At 34.9% G+C, this 15146-nt stretch overlaps 1 long non-coding RNA gene across 1 annotated transcript in view; it reads left to right on the forward strand.

Moving 5' to 3' along the window:
• Window positions 1–3585: 3585 nt before the first annotated feature.
• LOC130540673 (uncharacterized) overlaps window positions 3586–15146 on the forward strand; it is a 55955-nt gene continuing 44394 nt past the window's right edge. Inside the window, exons 1-2 of the long non-coding RNA XR_008954664.1 lie at window positions 3586–4121; window positions 8152–8191. This is a non-coding gene — a long non-coding RNA (uncharacterized LOC130540673). The remainder of the gene's footprint in view (window positions 4122–8151; window positions 8192–15146) is intronic.

The raw sequence follows: 15146 nt of genomic DNA on the forward strand, positions 1-15146 counted from the left end.
TGCCTTTATATATCCTGTAAAACTGTCTTTCATATGAGTCTCCACTTAACACTTCTGACCTTTTCATAAATAGTTCCCCAAGCTGCCACAATTCTTCCTGCTCCATTATGCTTCAAATTATTCTCTTAATTTCCCAAATTAGAGCTAAAACTAGGCTGATTGTTTAACAAACTTTATCAAATGCTGAGGATAACATAAAGGAATTACAATGCATAAAATGAAACCCTAAAACCAGATAATTAGGTCTTACTCCTCCTAGAGTCCACTGGTTAATTTCCGCCCTGGGAGTAACCCTTCTCCTTGGATCTAGCCTGAACAGTAGTCTCCTTTTTAAAAATCTCCCTCTCTAGACTCTAGATTCTAAGAACTCAACTTCCAGCAGAATAGCCCCCTCCACTGAAAGAAAAAAATATATAGTTCATAATATCACAGAGATGTCTCTGTGCCTGGAATGAATATCTAGTTCATGATTAAATGGAATGCTTAATTTCTCAATCAGAAGCATCCCACCATCCCAGATACAGGGCTTCCCTTAGATTTGCATAAATTAAAAGGATTGCTCATATTGGTTCCTCTAAAGAAGGGAGAATATTACTGAAAACCAAAAGCTTCCTCTACCTTTAAGTCCACAGGAGGAAGAAAATTCAGGCAACCTGAAAATCGCATTTTGCCTCAGACACCATCCATTATAAATGTATTCAGACCTATTTAGATTAATCTCACAACAATCCCTTTCTAGTAAAACAAAATAAAATTTAAAAATAAAGTAAAATAAGTGATATTATATTCAGCAATAACTGGGATTGTATAATGTATTTTTTAAAAGCCAAATTGCATCAGGTACTCCCAAAAAAACAGCCAGCAAATAGCCATCTGAGGAAATCAGTGGGCTATGGAAATAAAAATCACAATGCTTTACTGCAGAATATAAAAATAACTTGAATAATTTAAGATAGCACTAATATTTCTATAATTTTTGCCAAATTTAAGGTAATTTTAATAACAATCTCAATCATATTGACATCTGAAAAAAAATTAGCTAGAAAAATAAAACTCTGTGAAAATTCATCTGGAAGAATTCCAGGTAATTTTAAACTCCAGGATATTGGAAAATGAGTTACATGGGAGAGCTAATTCTGTAATATATGAACTATGTTTTAACACTATACTGGTTAAAACTAGTTCTGCTGTTGGCTTAAGAATAGATAGGCAGTTAGCAAGACCACAACTGAAATACAAACTCTGGTCTGTATTTCATGTTTACGTATATACTAAAATAAGTGGTATATCCAAGATTTTTCAATAAATAATTTTGAAATGAAGTTTATGTTAAAAAATAGGATTGTTTTCATGTCACACCATGCAACAGAATAAATTTCAAGTGGTTGATTATGAAACAGAAAATATTAATCATAAAATGCGGAAAATTTTATTAGCTATAGAAAGAAGACAAGGTTGACTATATAAGCAAATTTAAATTAAAAACAGATGAAGACAGTACAATAGAATATGCAAAACAGTAGAAACACTAAACAACAGATTAGTGAATATTTTGCAGTATGTATGATATGTAAGTAATGATATTAAAATATAAAGAATTCATAAAATAATATATTTACAAAATAAAACTCCAGTAGAAATAATGAGCAGCAAACAAGCAAAGGCAAATTACATACACACAAGCAGAAATTAAAAATGTCTTATAATTACTCATAGAAAAACAATTAACCTTACTTCAAATCAGATATTTAAATACATAAAAAGGAAATATTTCTCAGGTATCAGTGTCCTTTATAGATAGATAGATAGATAGATAGATAGATAGATAGATAGATAGATAGATTCTGGCAAGGGCAATGTAATTTATAAGCTGTACAACAATGATAAGATGTGAATGGGTGAGACTTTCTGTAAGACAATCTGGCAATGCTTATTACTAGTTTCAGGTATGTTTATACTCTTTAACTCAAGAGTTCCATTTTAGGTTTTGAAAAAGACTCATGGGAATCTATCTTAATGAAATAATCATAAATGTGGATTAAAAACTACCCATAAAGTACCAAAAGTATGGATGTTTATAATAGCAAAAGAGTTAAATATAAAATAATGGTACAGAAATAGTGAAATCATGAAATAATATTAGCAGCATCTTATCATGGAAATTTAAGTATCATTAAAATGGTTTCCTGAAAAAAGTACTCAAGATATTATACTTGAATTTAAAATAGAGTTTACTACAAAATTGTGGCCTTTGTATTAGTTCAATTATAAGAGAAAGTTGCACTTAAAATGAACTGCAATTCATATACTCAGTTAACAATCGATGCCCTTCTTTCCTTTGCTACTTTTGTTCCTTTCTCCTCTTCATTTTTCTTGACTAGACTATAGTTCACAAACTCCATCTAATCCATTAACAAATCTTACTTCTATCTTCAGAAGATATCCAGAACCAACCACTTCCCACCATATCAGCTGCTACTATATCACACATCTGAGCTGAAATTAACTCTTACCTGTATTATGACAATAGCTTCTTAATGTTTTCATTCTTTCACCCTTGTCCTCACAGCACTGATGACTGACCATAAGTAAGGTTCTATGTTTCCCCTTAACCAAACAATCAAATGGCTTCCCATGGCACTTGCAATAGAAGTCAAATTCCATACAGTGATCTAAAGGGTCCAGTGAAATTTCCTCACTTCTCTAATGACATATTCTACTGATTTCTTATTTCAACCTTCTTTTGATTTCTTATCTATAATGAGTCTGTTCTTCATGGAACATCCTTCCTTAACATCTCTATAGGCTCTTTTCAGCACTTTCATCAGGTGTTAACAGTTCCTTGCCTGACAAGTACCATTCTGTATTCCCCTTATCTTGTTTCTCACCATTTATTTATACATTCCTCACCCTTTTGCACATTCAATCGTTTTGTTTGCTGGTTTATTTTTTTTTCATGCTAGAATATAAGCTCTCTGAGGGCTATAAATCCTAGAGCTAGTGGAGCATTCTGCTTAGATTTTTGGCTCAATAATTATTTGTCGAATGCATGAATCAATATATGTCACATGACATGTTAGTATACAATACAAGCCAAAAAACATTAGTGCAAAAATTCTGCAGGGTGAAGCAGAGCTTAACAAGCAATAATAATTGTGATATAGCTCATATCATTCTAGGGTAAATAATAAAATGCTTATGAAGCAATAAACACATAAAGGCATTCAAAACATTTACACCTAAGAACATATTTTGCATGGGTTCCAAAAGTCTATATGATAACTACTCTTTCAGATTCTCAGACATGTACCAGTTGCTCTTTATTTTTCTTATCAACTTATGATGAAGACATTGAACTCTATAAGGATTATTTCTAGTCTATCAAAAATAAACACCACTTCTCAAAATATAACTTTAGTGATAGCATTAAAAATGCTTTAAAAATGCAATATAACCACTTTATTTAAAAATGCCATTATACTTTAAATATTTCCAGTTCTTAATACCAGATATATTTCCAGATGTTGTTCCATGTTCAATATAATTTTGTTTTTTCCTCAAATCTTTAAATTGTGTTGTAGAGTGCATCTTTATTATAAGTATATGTTTGAGAATCAAATTATTTTAGACCTAATATAATCTGCCAATCTTAAATCAATAGTTTATAATGGCAAAATCAAAATTTTAGATACACAGTTATATATTGACAAATAATTGATACATTGTGCAGCATTGAGTCCTTCTATTTTCTTTTTTTTTTTTTTTTTTTTTTTTGAGACGGAGTCGGAGTCTCTCTCTGTCGCCCAGGCTGGAGTGCCGTGGCGCCATCTTGGCTGACTGCAAGCTCCGCCTCCTGGGTTCACGCCATTCTTCTGCCTCAGCCTCCCAAGTAGCTGGGACTATAGGTGCCTGCCACCACGCCGGGCTAATTTTTTGTATTTTTTTTAGTAGAGACTGGGTTTCACCGTGTTTGCCAGGATGGTCTCGATTTCCTGACCTCGTGATCCACCCGCCTGGGCCTCCTAAAGTGCTGGGATTACAGGCGTGAGCCCCTGCGCCTGGCGAGTCCTTCTGTTTTCAACATGTGTGAACATAAGTCATATTAGAAGAAAAACCTCTTGGTGAATATACTTTTGATTTTACTAAATCCTATTTCTTGAATCATCTGATTCGGGTGCAATCTTTATTTTCCTAAAAAGTCTAGCATTTTTTTAGGTACATGCATAAAAGAGTAAAAGGCTCCTTTCTTTTACCTATAACCATTCCTTACACATTCCACATGGTTACTGGTCAGTCCTTTAGGACCGGTGCTATTCAATCATCTTAATAAATCTACACTATTATTATATTAGTTTCTTTGAAATAGCTATATTTAGGTTACCTCAGGTAAAAAAGATTCAAAGTAAAGAAACACTGGATTATAAAAGAGGTATGAAAACTATCTTGCAAAACTTAATGAAAAACAGCATCCAGTATCAATTAGAATCTAATAGGAATTCCAGTAGTTAGATAGCAGCTCCGGTAACTAAGTAGATTTGCCAGTTGTCCTTGAAGAATCCATTTCAACAGGTGTAACTGAGATGCAAAAAACATTCCAAATGTTAGGGTATATTAAGGTCTTATACTGTGTCCAGATTCTGAAGGGCTGTGTATCATTTACTTACTGATGCATAAAAAAATCACCCTAAAACTTAGTGGTTTAAACCACAAGATTCTATTACTGTATATGAGTCTTTGTCTAATCTAGATGGTCCTGCTGTTCTAGGTGGTTTTGCTCATCTGGGCTGAGCTTGCCTGACCTTGGCTGGGCTCACATATGCAAGTGTGGTCAGCTGTTAAGTTGGTAGGGACTCCCTGGTCTAGGATAGCCTCACTCATATGTTTAATGTGAGGTCAGCTTTCAACTGGGTCAATGGAAATGACTCATCATCTAATAAGTTTATTCATATGATGATGTCAGGATACAGAAAGATCAAAAGCGTGCAAAGTCTCTCTTGAGGCCTGGATTTGGAATTGACAAACTGTTACTTTTAGAGCTTTCTACCTAACAAAGCAAATCCCTAGGTGGAGAAACAGTATTTACCTCTTGAGAAAAAGAGCTAAAAAAATCACATTACAAAAGGTATGAAGATAAGGAGGATGAAGCCTTGTCACCCTTTAGTAATCTATCACAGAGAAGAAATGACAGATTATGATTTGGGGAATGAATGAGTAATGAAAAGTTGTTTCATCTTTCTGTATGCAGAAGGACACACAATTAAACTATGAGATTAACCTGTGGGCAATAAAAAATGGATCGGAAGTGGGAATAATAAACTGAAGGTGAGAACAGTAATGATTGTATCTTTCTATATATTTAAATGGTAATAAGGACTTGAATTCAGTTCAAATGTAAAGGAATGGAAAAGCTGATTTGTAAATGTAGAATTGACCAAAGCATGAGACTTCCAAATGAGAAGAGAAGAATAAAACCATTGTTCTTCTAAGTTCTCACACTTTAGAACTGGATACAGACTACTGCCAAAATCCAAATATGAAATTGAAAAAGAAAGGATATAATTTTGAATAAAATTTCATATGACTGAATATGATCATTTGGCATTTTATTTATTTATTTAGCTCATGGAAAAGGTGTAATTCCTGCTGGAAATTACCATAATTAGTTAGTAACATAAGACTGTAATTCTTTTACAAGACGTACAATCCTTTCAAAAACTTTATGTTGCTCCCATCTCCTCCTCTTAGGTGCTTTTTCTTTGCATGAGAAAATCCATTCCTTCTATTCATGAGCTTTTCAATCAGATCAATATTCTTCATTATATGCTCCTGAGAACTCTCAAAATTGAATTATCGTCTGGAGTGAATTTGTATAACTTTGAACTCATGGACTGAGAAAGGGCAAAAATATTTTCCAAATCTATACGTATTTTCCCTTCTTAGAATTTCTGCTTCCTTCAATTTATCAATAACTGCTTCCAGAGCCGATACAACTTATTTATAAGTCTGTGTTCCCTTAGCAAACACTGTATCTTGTCTATTTCATTATTTATGTCATAGAATTAAGAGGGCAAATAAGTATCCTTTCCTCAAATTACCTTATGTTCTTACATCATTTGCATGTTCTTTTCTTTTTTTTTTTTTTTTTTTTTTTTTTTTGAGACGGAGTCTCGCTCTGTCGCCCAGGCTGGAGTGCAGTGGCGCGATCTCGGCTCACTGCAAGCTCCGCCTCCCGGGTTCACGCCATTCTCCTGCCTCAGCCTCCCGAGTAGCTGGGACTACAGGCGCCCGCTACCACGCCCGGCTAATTTTTTGTATTTTTAGTAGAGACGGGGTTTCACCGTGTTAGCCAGGATGGTCTCGATCTCCTGACCTCGTGATCCGCCCGCCTCGGCCTCCCAAGCATGTTCTTTTCTTAAAGAGTTCTAATTTCAGTCTTCAAGTATCTGCTCATATCTGAAAATAATATTGTTCATTTATTGAACTCTTTCTAGTACAAGGATGTTTTGGGTTGAATTGTGGATCCACAAAATTCATATGTTGAACTCCTAAACCTCTGGACCAAAGAATGCCACCTTTTTTGGAAATAGGGTTGTTGCAGATGTAATCAGTTAAGATGAGTTCACTAGGATGAGATGTAATATAACATGACTGGTGTCCTTATAAGGAGGGAAAATTTGGATAGAGGCATGGACATGGTGAGAATATCACATAAAGATGAAGGCAGAGATCTACAAACCAAAGATCACCAAAGATCTCCAGTAAATCAATGGAAACTAGGGAAGAGGAATGCAGTCGATACTCAGAAGGAAGTCTCTTCAAGATTGCAACATAAAAACTATGCTTGAGTTTTAGCGTGGTAAGATTACAATATCATCTCTTACCTCAATATCCAGCCTGGTGACCTACTGTGTAGATTTTGAACTTGCCAGCTCCACTGCCAATTCCTTAAAATAAATATTCAATTTCTTAAAATAAATATCTTCTCTAGACAGTGTGAAAGAAAAATAAATCTTGGGGCCCCAAAATCACTAAGCTGAAGGGAAAAGTCAAGCTGGGAACTGCTTAGGGCAAACCTGCCTCCCGTTCTATACAAAGTCATCCCTCTGATAGCTGTGATAGATGCATATCTGATTGCCTCATGTGGAGAGGCTAATCAGAAACTCAAAAGAATGCAACCATTTGTTTCTTATCTACCTATGACCTGGAATCCCTCTCTCTATTTCAAGTTGTTCTGCCTTCACCTTGAGTTGTCCCACCTTTCCCGACTGAACCAATATACATCTTACACATATTGATTGATGTCTCATGTCTCCCTAAAATGTGTAAAACCAAGCTTTGTCCCGACAACCTTGGGCACATAGGCAGAACCTCCTGAGGCTGTGTCACAGCATATGCCCTCAACCTTGGCAAAATAAACTTTTTTTTTTTTTTTTTTTTGAGACAGAGTTTCACTCTTGTTGCCCAGGCTGGAGTGCAGTGGCGCGATCTCGGCTCACTGCAATCTCCGCCTCCCAGGTTCAAGCGATTCTCCTGTCTCAGCCTCCCAAGCAGCTGGGACTACAGGTGCCTGCCACCATGCCCAGCTAATTTTTTGTATGTTTAGTAGACACGGGATTTCACCATGTTGGGCAGGCTGGTCTCAAACTCCTGACCTCAGTTGATCTGCCTGCCTCGGCCTCCCAAAGTGCTGGAATTACAGGTGTACTGTGCCCAGCCGGCAAAATAAACTTTTGAAATTAACTGAGACCTGTCTCAGATTTTGAGGGTTCACATTTTGGTTACAATGAAGGGATTCTGAGTGGAGATGCCCCTGACCTTTGACAAATCTCCTATTGGTGCTTGGTACCAGCATGAGCTGATTTAATGGCTCAAACCAATAGGACAATTTGCTGAGGTCTGGGAGCACCCCCTCCAGAGAATCCCTGATCTCCCGAAATTTGGTCAAGATCTAAAGTTTATTTTGCTGTACAACTCACCCCCCTCCCCTCTAACTTTTTTTTTTTTTTTTTTTGGAGTTTACTTGCTTTCAACAAGAAAGGCAAGATTTCCTGTTTCCATAATGATGGAAGGCAGGTAATTCCTTTATGGAGTTTGAGCTTGCTCACAGCAGGAAAGATGAGTTCAAGTTTTTTTTTTTTTTCCTTCTTCTAGGATGGTAGAAAGCAATCTTCAGCCTGAGACCCATTCCTAGGTAAGTAGCTGAATTGGGTTTTTTTTCTTGGTTAAAGTATAACAATCAACTGGTCTTAATTTCTCCTTACCATTAGAGCACTCAGTGATCATATGGCTGGGTTTTTGTTATTGTTTTTGTTGTTTGTTCCAGTCTTTTCCCCATCAGATTTGACCAACTCTACCTGACTTGGTCAAATCTGAGAATTCCAAATTATGGGTAACAAAACCTTTCTAATTTGGCTAAAATTCCTTGCAGCTGCAAAAGAGCAAGAAAACACAGCAACAACAAAAACAAAACCATGTCCTTGGTTTCTCTGTTTGCTTCCTGTCTTTAAAAAAAATTTTTCTTTCATTTACTTTTTTTCCACCCCATATCTCCTTTCCCTTTTGCCATCTGCTGTACCAAAAAATCTAGAGACGACTTCTAATGACTTGAACCCCTTTAAAGAATTCAGAACAAAGGTGCCATTCACCCATTGGGGTGTTCTGTTTCCTCTGTGGAGTTTCAAGAGTCATGGGGAGATTCTTCTTAGGTCTAAACCTCTGTTTTCCTACATTGAATAATCTGGGCTCTTTGACTTTGGGGGTACCAGAGATTACTTAATACTGTGAGAGGATTTGACCTTGGCACTTGTAATGGCAGATGAGAGCTACAAAGTAGGGGTGGTTGTGCATAGTTTACAGAAATTGTTCTTAGCTGTTTTTTTTTTTTTTCTCTCCTAGGAAGTTGTTGTTTAAGGATCCTAATTCTAGTTCTGAGATGCATTCTAAAGAGTCACCTCTATCGCTTTTTTCTCCCAAAATTAATCTCCATTTGACTTGTCTGTGCACATTTCTATGAGCAACTGAACTGTTGTTTGCATAGGTCAATGAGAGACTGAGTTTTCTCAGCTCAAAAGAAATAGGCATATCTTTCTCCCAGCTGAAAGGTGCCCCTGGGTGACCAGGGGCCTCGTGGGAGTGTCTGGGGGGTTGACCCCTGTGACATGCAGCTGTCCTACAGTGAAATCCCCAAAAAAAAATTAGTTAAAAAAAGGCTTATCCAGGAAATGCATATAAAGGCTGATCACCTGGCATTTTGAGTCCTCTCAGAGATTATAGACCTCTGGAGAGAGAAATTGAGACTCACAAGAGGGTGGAAACAACTCAGTGGTGACGCAATGTGGAGTCCTGCCCACAAAGAGCACACATCCACCCACCACACAAAAACCCTAGGCCACAACTCAGTTCCTCCTTTTTTTAAAAAAGTGGGAAACAAATAATCTAAGAATGAGGAGAAAACAAGGATAATGACAACCTTTTGAGCACTCCGTAGGTTTTATGGCACTTCTACTTGCCAGAGTTTATGTAAAATAGAAGTAATATAGTCTTTGTGCACATTTATTTTAAGGAAAAAGAGCCCTAAGGTCAGCCAGCAAACTATAGAGTTCCTGAGTTCTCCTTTTCTCTATTTTCTCTTCTGCCTGCTTTAAATCTGCTGTTATTTTTCTATTAATATAAAAACCACTGTTGGGATTCAACAGGTTATTTTTGCAAGCTGCTGAATTTTATATTTATCTCATGGCTAAAGTTCTGAAGTAAAAGCTATAGGATCTTCGTGTGTGTGTATATGTGTGTGTGTATATATTTAAAAGACTTATATAGTTTCTATAATTTTATGTTTAATTGACAAATCCATTTTAATTTTTCTTTAGCACACAGGACTTTTTCTCTCCATATCCTATGATGTAAATTTTGCTATTTGATTTTCACCTGAGTTGTTTCCTTTAATATGCAAATTTAAGGCTATTTAGCTAACAACTACCTAGGGTAATAAAACAGGTTGTCAAGAATTTGAAAGTTTAAGGTAGGAAACAACAGGAGTTTTATGAATCTATAAGATGTACTTCTATCCACATGCCTAATACATCTATGTATTTATGTGTTGTGTACACAGTGTTTCACTACTGATATATATAAAAAAGCTTTCATTAATTGGCTTAAGAAAATAAAAGCACTTGAATTAAATACTTTATCAGAAAAAAAAACTGGTCAAATGTTTTTTCATGCTTTCATTTTAATTCAATTATGTAAACTTAAGTAAATGCTTAACTTTTACTTAAGTTTATGTAACTTAAGTAAAATCTGTAATAAATAAGCCAGCATTAACATTATTGGTAAAGTAATATTAGAAATGTCTTAAGAATTGAAAACATACATTTTTGTTTGCACTTATTAATCAAGCAATTTTATACTTATCCTGCCAAATACTATAAAGTATCAAAATTTGGCATAGGGGTTAAAAACACAGAATAATCTTTGCTTGTGTAATCTTTAATAAATAAACATTAATATTAGTTTAATGAAAATAGCTACCTCTTGAATTTAGTTAAGATCACCATAACTTCTAATCTTGTGGGTGGTTTAGTCCATAAGCAGCAAGGTTTGTTTTGGAAAGGGATTGTTATTGTCTCTGTCCCAAAGCTAAACAATAAATTAAGTTCCTCCCAAAGTTAATTTTTCCTGTGCCCAGGAATGAACGAGGACAGCTTGGAGGTTAGAAGCAAGATGGAATCAGTTATGTCATATCTTCTTTACTGTCTGTTACAATTTTGCAATGGCCGTTCCATAACTTTAAACAATGACTATTGCAGTTTTCATAAATAATCTAGGTAAATGACTAAAAAAAAATTAGGCAAATGTAATGGGATAAATACATGTAGAAAAACTTGTCAGAATCTATAATCTAAAGTTATATTAAGCTAGATAATAGATATCTCATTATTTGGGCACTTTCCAATAAAAATGTATTTGTAGGAAAACATACTTTCTTAAAAAAAGTGTGTCCTTTTAAAAGAGGTGAATAATTATTGTCTAATTCAAAGCTTATTTAAAGGTTATGTATAAAACAAGGTAAAAGGAATGAGGATATAACAGGGTTGTAAAGAAAGTTATAAAAATAAAGTTTTTTTGTAAGAAAACTTAAAGGGAAATAATTTTATATGTGATAGAATCTGCTATGGTAGATTTAGTCCTAGAATAAAATGACTGGTTATTTAAGAAAGAGGGATGGTCAGAAAAAATTAGAAAATCCAAGCAGATCATGAACAATCTGTGAAAGTCATAGTAAAGTAAGAGGATTAAAAAAGAAAAAGCACAAAAACTTTTATATGATCAAGCTATTAATTAAAGGAAAATTATAATGGTCTTCCTAGAGATTGGGCTTGACGTAGGAAAAAACCATATAGAATAAATAATTGGTTAAAACAATGAAGTTTTCTTAAGGGAATGATTTACTCCTAATAAAATATGAGAGGTTTTAATTTTTTTAACCCAAAGTTTAACTTTTATTGCATCTCACCATTTTCTGTTTTCTCACCCATTTTAAAGGGCACAAAATAGTAACACTGTCCTTCAACTCATTTTCAACTTATTAAGATTTTTTTCCTTGAGTCCTGTTTAATGTGTCCTAGTGCTAACAATGTTTTCTTAAAGTTCTAAAGGAAATGTTTACTTTCAACATAATATTTTGTGCAGAGCAGAAGGTCATTTCTTTTGTCTTTTGGTACCTGGCCTAGCAGATTTTACGTTTTATAGAAATATTTTCTCTGTCATTATTACTAAATTTTGGTTTGCTTAGGAAAAAAACTGTGATTGATATTTTTTAATTAAGGTTATTACATCCATGTGTCTTTCAGTATTTGCTTTCAAAGTACTTGTGACATTGAGATACAGGGCTTTGACTCCTAGGTCTAAAAAGGACACCAAGTCCTGCTAAATCTTAAACATTGACAGCAATTAAAACCTCATCTTCAGGCCGGGTAGAAATCCCAAACCAAATAAACTGTGTTCCTGAGACATAGGGCCAGAATTTAAAGGTATTCAACTCCTCAAGTCCCAGGAAATATCGCAGAAGAGATGGGTGTGTGAGATTGTGAGGGCAGACTTTGAGAGAGAAAATAAATGCAGTTTCTCTATAAATTAATTATTAATTTCAAAGGCACACTGATGCAAGACCAGCATATGGGCCCTTATGTTAAGAAAACCTTAAGTTTTCCTTGAAGCATTAACTGACTCCTTAATAAAGGTTATAAAAGTTAGTAAAGGTTTATGGAAGTTATATCTTATGGTCAAGATTAAAATTTTGTAGATTGTTTATAAAATTTTGAGAAACAAATTTATTTGGCTTTATGTTGTTTTTATTAGGGTTTATTGTTTAGAAAATTAAATCTCTTCTCTCAAAGAATAAAAGTTATCAGCTTTTTAAAAAAATCCTTGTGTTATCACTTTGGTCAAATGAATGACTTATTTTACAATGACCTGTAATATCAACTGTTTTAAATGTTTGATAATTTTCCAAAATCAAATTATAAATTATATCTTCTCCTGGCCTAATTAATTCTTTAAGATATTGGTTTCCCTAAAGCCCAAAAATGACATAATTTGGCTTATTTAATATGAAAATCATATAGAAAACATTGTTAAATATGAAATAGTGTTTGCTTTTCTTTGGGCTGTATTTGTGTAAATATGTTATTGGTATTTGCTCCAAAATTATGAAAAACTCCTATAATTCTGATATCACTTAGTATACATTATCAGTAGTAATTATAATTGTTATCTTAAATTATTGTGTGTCACAGAGGAAACAAATTTGTCACTTGTGTCCTTGACTATGGCTGCCCTAAAATATTTTGTCATCCATGGACAATTGTTGTCTTGTTTTGCTCCTCTTTAGAAGGCAGTTTTATGACTTTTTAATGATCGCCATTCTAACTGGTGTGAGATGGTATCTCATTGTGGTTTTAATTTGCATTTCTCTGATGGCCAGTGATGATGAGCATTTTTTCATGTGTCTTTTGGCTGCATAAATGTCTTCTTTTGAGAAGTGTCTGATCATATCTTTCGCCCACTTTTTGATGGGGTTGTTTGTTTTTTTCTTGTAAATTTGTTTGAGTTCATTGTAGATTCTGGATATTAGCCCTTTGTCAGATGAGTAGATTGCAACAATTTTCTCCCATTCTGTAGGTTGCCTGTTCACTCTGATGGTAGTTTCTTTTGCTGTGCAGAAGCTCTTTAGTTTAATTCGATCCCATTTGTCAATTTTGGCTTTTGTTGCCATTGCTTTTGGTGTTTTAGACATGAAGTCCTTGCCCATGCCTATGTCCTGAATGGTATTGCCTAGGTTTTCTTCTAGGGTTTTTATGGTTTTAGGTCTAACATTTAACTCTTTGATCCACCTTGAATTAATTTTTGTATAAAGTGTAAGGAAGGGATCCAGTTTCAGCTTTCTGCATATGGCTAGCCAGTTTTCCCAGCACCATTTATTAAATAGGGAATCCTTTCCCCATTGCTTGTTTTTCTAAGGTTTGTCAAAGATCAGATAGTTGTAGATATGTGGCATTATTTCTGAGGGCTATGTTCTGTGCCATTGGTCTATATCTCTGTTTTGGTACCAGTACCATGCTGTTTTGGTTACTGTAGCCTTGTAGTATAGTCTGAAGTCAGGTAGCGTGATGCCTCCAGCTTTGTTCTTTTGGCTTAGGATTGACTTGGCAATGTGGGCTCTTTTTTGGTTCCATATGAACTTTAAAGTAGTTTTTTCCAATTCTGTGAAGAAAGTCATTGGTAGCTCGATGGGGATGGCATTGAATCTGTAAATTACCTTGGGCAGTATGGCTATTTTCATGATATTGATTCTTCCAACCCATGAGCATTTGTTTGTATCCTCTTTTGTGGTGCTGGAGAGGATGTGGAGAAATAGGAACACTTTTACACTGTTGGTGGGACTGTAAACTAGTTCAACCATTGTGGTAGTCAGTGTGGTGATTCCTCAGGGATCTAGAACTAGAAATCCCATTTGACCCAGCAATCCCATTACTGGGTATATACCCAAAGGATTATAAAACATGCTGCTATAAAGACACATGCACACGTATGTTTATTGCGGCACTATTCACAATAGCAAAGACTTGGAACCAACCCAAATGTCCAACAGTGATAGACTGGATTAAGAAAATGTGGCACATATACACCATGGAATGCTATGCAGCCATAAAAAATGATGAGTTCATGTCCTTTGTAGGGACATGGATGAAGCTGGAAACCATCGTTCTCAGCAAACTCTTGCAAGGACAAAAAACCAATCACCGCATGTTCTCACTCATAGGTGGGAATTGAACAATGAGAACACATGGACACAGGTAGGGGAACATCACACACCGGGGCCTGTTGTGGGGTGGGGAGAGCGGGGAAGGATAGCATTAGGATATATACCTAATGTTAAATGAAGAGTTAATGGGTGCAGCACACCAACATGTCACATGTATACATATGTAAAAAACCTGCACATTGTGCACATGTACCCTAAAACTTAAAGTATGATTAAAAAAAATAAAATAAATAAAATAAATTTAAAAAAGAGAAGGTGGTTTTATAAGCAGCTATAAAACTCTAAAAGGTGCTCTTGATACAAGTTTCTGATAACTTTGGAGATTGCGACATCAGAATAGAAGAAAAACTTTTAAGACTCACAGATAACTGAAATCTTCATAGCAAGCAGAATCAGAATTAACTATATGGACTGAACTAATGTTGCTGATCCTTTTTTTTTTTCTCAGAGTCAAGGAAACTTTTCTTTTCAGCTATTGACAGCTTTTTACAATTTAGTATACTCCTATGAACAGAATTTAGAACATATTTCTTTCTCTTTACCTGATTTCTCCAGAATTTGGAAACTATTTGTAAGTATTCTTAACTTACAGCAAAATATAGTTATTTGCATAAGTGCAATAAGAATCTGTTTTCATTTATAACAGAAAACAATTGGAGAAACTGGTTATTTTACCAAAGCCTTGACTGGAATAGTATGCTTTCCTTTAAGGAACCAAACTTGACTTATGGAGCCAATAAAGGCCCCTCAGGAAAACTGGCCTCATACCTTGTCTACACAGTGCCTTACAGGGTTGCTGACCTGTGGTAAGTAAAGAATGTCA

This window comes from Pan paniscus, chromosome 10 (assembly GCF_029289425.2).
Source record: "Pan paniscus chromosome 10, NHGRI_mPanPan1-v2.0_pri, whole genome shotgun sequence".
NCBI lineage: Eukaryota > Metazoa > Chordata > Mammalia > Primates > Hominidae > Pan > Pan paniscus.